The sequence below is a fragment of the Rhinichthys klamathensis genome, unplaced genomic scaffold, assembly GCF_029890125.1.
Source record: "Rhinichthys klamathensis goyatoka isolate OS25496 unplaced genomic scaffold, OSU_Roscu_1.1 h1tg000600l_1, whole genome shotgun sequence".
NCBI classification, from domain to species: domain Eukaryota; kingdom Metazoa; phylum Chordata; class Actinopteri; order Cypriniformes; family Leuciscidae; genus Rhinichthys; species Rhinichthys klamathensis.
Window position 1 is genome coordinate 287622 of NW_026607055.1, and position 5207 is coordinate 292828.

A 5207-nucleotide genomic window follows, 5' to 3' on the forward strand; every position below is an offset into this window, starting at 1 on the left:
CGTGCTCACAAAGTGCCACTGACTGGGTTCGGATGACTTTCTGATGCGAGCAACACGGTTGGCTACGTAGACATAGAACCTTCGGCTGCTGTTATTGATATAGCCTAAGACTACTCGGCTGTCAGTGTAGTATTTCACTTTGTGAATTTCAATGTCAAGTTCATTTAGCAACATATCTGCCAGCTCCACCGCCAGAACTGAAGCGCATAACTCCAAGCGAGGTACTGTGTGGACTTGTCTAGGAGCCAATTTGGACTTGCCCATGCAGAAGCCTACGTGGACGTGACCTTTGGTGTCTATGACACGAAGGTACGCAACTGATGAAATAGCTGATGTAGAAGCATCTGCAAAGACACACAACTCTCTTTGACAAGTAGATTGCAGTGACGTGTTCACATACTGTCTAGGAATTTGAAGTTTCTCAAGGTCTACAAGTGAATCTTTCCAAGATTTCCATTGTGCCTCTTTTTCTGCTGGCAATTGAGTGTCCCAGTCACAGTTCTCTGAGCACAATTCTCTGATGAGAGCTTTGCCTTGCATGATGATGGGGGCAGCAAACCCAAGAGGATCGTACAAGCTGTTAACAGCAGAAAGGATGCCTCTTCTTGTGAATGGCTTGTCTTCTCTTGATACGAGGAAGGTGAAACAGTCATTTTGCAAGTCCCAGTTAAGCCCTAAACTTCTCTGCAAGGGCAGGGGCTCTGCGCCAAGGTCAAGATTTTTCAATTCTTTTGCACGTTCCTCAGATGGAAATGCTTCCATTACGTCTGGGCTATTGGAGGCTATTTTGTGCAAACGAATGTTAGAGTCCGCCAGCATTTCTTTGGCGCTTCTCAGAGTTTGAATGGCGCTAACGTCTGAAGGAAAAGAAGCCAGTCCGTCATCGACGTAAAAGTTTTTAAGAACAAACTGTTTGGCCTCGTCATTGTACTCATCTTGTGTGGCCAGCGCGGCCCTCCGTAGACCATATATAGCTATGGCAGGAGACGGGCTATTTCCAAACACGTGTACAGTCATCCTGTACTCTCTGATTGCCTCTGTAGGATCGTTGCCTTCGTACCACAGGAAACGCACAAAGTCGCGGTGGTCCTCGCGAATGACAAAACAGTAGAACATTTGCTGTATGTCCGCAGTGATTGCCACAGGTTCTTTTCGGAAGCGCAAGAGGACCCCAATAAGTGTGTTGTTCATGTCTGGACCACTCAACAAAACATTGTTCAAAGACGTGTCTTTGTAAGTTGCACTAGAATCAAACACTACCCGTATCTGATCAGGTTTGCGTGGATGGTATACACCAAAAAACGGTAGGTACCAGCACTCTTGGTCTTTGGTGGATGGCAGGACGGGTTCTGCATGTCCTGACTCAAACATTTTCTCCATAAAGTTCAAGAAATGTTCTTTCATTTGGGGCTTTTTGTCAAGCACTCGACGCAGTGAGTTGAGACGTTTGACTGCTTGGTCTCGATTGTTGGGTAATCTGTGCCTGTTCGGTTTGAAGGGCAGTGGCGCCACCCAGCTGTTGGACTCGTCCATGAACATTTGTTCATCCATGATCTCCAAGAAGAGTTCATCCTCCACTGACATGGCAGGTTTGTCATCATGTGGGGTTCTCATGAACAATTTGTTGGTGAGACAGTCGTTTTCGTCTATGTCCATCAAACTGGACATGTTCCCAGCGTTAAATGGGCCGTCAGAGCTCAGAACCTTTTCTTTAACGTGGAATGAATTGGTGCAAGAGTCCAACAGAGATGTGCGTCCGTTGTTCAACACTGATGTGCGGTAAACACTAACTTTGCTAGGCACATGAGCACCCCCAAGGCAGACATCACCTATTATGACCCAGCCCAGGTCGAGGCGCTGGGCGTACGGAGCATCGTGGGGGCCGTTGTAATGTTCTCTGACCTTGTGCACTCTTGGTATGTCCCGACCGAGGAGGACCAGTATTGAAGCATTAGGGTCCAAATCAGGAATCTTGGCTGCCAAATGCTTGAGGTGAGTGTGGTGTCTTGCAGCCTCCGGTGTCGGGATCTCAGATCGATCATCTGGGAGCATGTTGCACTCGATTAATGTGGGCAGCCGGACGCTAGTGTTGCCGTCAAGAGACTCCAGTATGAACCCGTCAGCTTGGCGTGCCCTTGTCTCTCCTACGCCTGAACAGGTCTTCAGAGTGTAAATTTTGGTGCCTGTGTTAACGTTAAAGATCTCAAAGAATTCTGTCTTTGCCAAAGACCTATTGCTTTGCTCGTCTAACACAACATAGGCTTTCACTGCCTTTTCCTTGTGCCCAGCAGGATAAATGTTTACTAGACAGATTTTGGAGCATGAGCGTGAGCTGATACCTTTTTCACATACCTCTGTACATTTGGACACAATGGCGCGCATAGGACTTTCTGCTTGCTCCCCGTCATGCACGTTAGGAGCTTCAGAGCCTGGAGTTTCCGTTTTCCAGGGTGCTGGTCCAGGGTGCAGTGCGGTGACGTGTTGGTCACTTTTGCACTCATTGCAATGTACACTTGAGTCGCAATCTTTTGCCATGTGGTTGACGGAGGAACAGCACTTGTAACAAATGGCCAATTCTTTCAGAATGACTTTCCTCTGATCCAAAGTCTTTGCTCTGAAACCACGACACTTGCGAAGGGAGTGTGGTTTGTTGTGGAGCGGGCACAGTTTATCCGGATCAACCACCTTTTGGTCAGAGGATTCACGATTGCCTTTTGGAGCAAGTATTTCAGTTTTTCGAACAGATACTGCAGTTTTGAAATTGGGCTTGTTCATTCTTTCAGGCCTATAAACACTTGGACCACCAGTAGAAAGCAAGGGAGCAAAGCTTGGGTCATTTAAAGTTTTAGCTTTGTCGCACACAAACTTCACGAAAACAGGAAATGGCGGGTATGAAGCATGGTGTTGCTCTTTATAGTAGGATGCTGTGGTGATCCATTTTTCTTGGAGGTGAAATGGAAGTTTCTGAACAATGGGTGTGATGCCCCGGGACGTGTCTAGGTAACTCAGGCCATGCAGGAGTCCACCTACCCGGGCAGCATCAAGCTCTGAGATGAGATCACCTAGCTCCCTTAACTTGCAGTTTTCTCTGTTTGCGATTTTGGGAAAATCTTCCAACTTTTTCAGGAGAGCATTCTCTATCGCTTCAGGGGACCCATAGCTGTCCTCCAGTCTTTGCCATACCATTTTGACACCAGCTGTGGCATCGTAGGTGTGTACAGCCCTTAATCGTTTCGCTTGCTCTGATGATTTGGGGCCTAACCACTTGCAGAGGAGATCTAACTCCTCTCTTGGGGATAAATAGAGACCTACTGTAGCGTTCAAAAAGGATGCCTTCCAAGCCCAATAATTTTCAGGCTTATCATCAAACGTCAGGAGCCCTGAGCTGACCAACTCTCTGCGCACCAAATATTTGGCTAAGTCCGATGTGGCTGGGGAATTGGACTCGTTTGCACTGGCTACAGGGCATGGTGACGACAGTCCAGGCTGAAAAGGGACTGACTGGCTCATAAAACGTGGCTGAAATCTGTGGTCGGTAGTAACTGGGGTAGGATACTGTGAGTGAGATGAGAAAAAGGCATTTTTTAACGAGCTTTGGGCATAAGAACGATCTGCTCCACTGGTAATGTCATACTGTGGGGAATGCGCCACTGGTAGCTCTTGAAACCCATATTCACTAATCTCACTGTTTTGTATACTATGCTCTTTGTCTTTATTTTGCACGAAATCACCACTGTATTTTACTCGCTGAGCTGTAGGAAGCCCTAGTGTGGTAGCTTGTGCGGAGTCAAAGCGAGTATTAGCCGGTGGAGGTGGAACTGGTATTACCTCGACGACGTTCTCGCTGTGTTTTGGAAACCAGGTATCTCCACCTTCCTCCCCGGCTGCTGCCTCTAGCACCTCTGCTTCGGCGTTGGCGGCTGCAGCTGCACTCTGTAGACGCAGTTTGAGGAGGTCAGCGCTGAGCTCTGCTTTCTTCTTTGTAGCCTCAGCCTCGATGTGGGCCTTTTCTTTTATCACCTCTGCTTCTCTTTCAGCGTATGATGCCTGTGCTTGAGCGGCAGCTGCTTTAGCACGTGCTTTAGCAGCCAAAACGCTTGCATTAGACCACTGACTGGCGCGTGACCGCTGACTGGCGCGTGACTGCTGGCTGGCACGTGAAGTTTCGGAACAGTTCGATCTCGTTTCCCACAGGTCACCAACGTTGCTGACTGAACTTTGGCGATCAGGGACAGCAGTGTTGTCTTCCGTGTCGACTTTGGCTGACTTTCCATGCTGTCTTTTTACTATTCTGCCTTCACTAGTGTGCATGAACTAGCTTTACAGATAGCTAACAGTTTCCAATAAAGAACCAGAAGCTTCTTGCTGTTTTGTGGTGTTTTACTGAAAGGACTGTAAAACTGTAACATACAAAAACAAAGAGCAGCATATTACAATCTCAATATGAAGAATATACAATACAAAACTAAATAAGTAGTCTAGAAATAACTAAAACCTTCAAATCACGATCGCATAGCAAGCAAATAACACAATGCTAATTTACATAGAAAATGCCATAGAGAAACTAACGCTACTAGCGTCACATATTTCCTTACAAATTACGAATAGAAAACATTCTAAAATGACTAAATAGGATATCAAAAGGAAGCTAAGATCTCTATGAAACAAATACTTACAGACAGATATTCGTCAGAGACCAAAATGATAGTTTATAAACTTTAACACTCCGGAGTTTGACTTGCAGTGAGAATGTTATGAGACCGACTGAGCTACGGAAACTCTGCGTGGACAAAACACAAGAGACTCAAAACTCAAATACCTCTTCTCACAAGGGGGCAGTACAATAGTATTTGATTCTCTCGATAAATAAACCGACAAGTAAATAAATTGAAAACCATATGCCTGCTGGCGTCCATGCATTTCCAACGTCCAAACACAAAACACTGTTCAACCAGAATCCTCCTTTGTCTACCTTAATGCCACTAATTCTTCTTCTTCTTGTATTTCCGGCAGGCTAGACGCATCAATGGCGTATTGCTGCCCTCCTCTGTTCTCAAATCGCTATTTACAACTTAATTAATACTGCTTGTCTATATCCTTTTATATACTCCAATATTTCGCAGATACTCCATCAATTTTTTCAATTTGTTCCAACTGTCCAAATTCAATATCATCAAGGCCTTTTACAGCGCAAGCGCCGATCTGAA

At 46.0% G+C, this 5207-nt stretch overlaps 1 long non-coding RNA gene across 1 annotated transcript; it reads right to left on the reverse strand.

Annotated features, from left to right (window-relative positions):
- Positions 1–4052: 4052 nt before the first annotated feature.
- LOC130075721 (uncharacterized) lies at positions 4053–4829 on the reverse strand. Its single transcript, XR_008805568.1, has 2 exons — positions 4677–4829; positions 4053–4400 (listed from the first exon to the last, which is right to left on the reverse strand). It is a non-coding gene; the product is annotated as an uncharacterized LOC130075721 (long non-coding RNA).
- Positions 4830–5207: the final 378 nt, after the last annotated feature.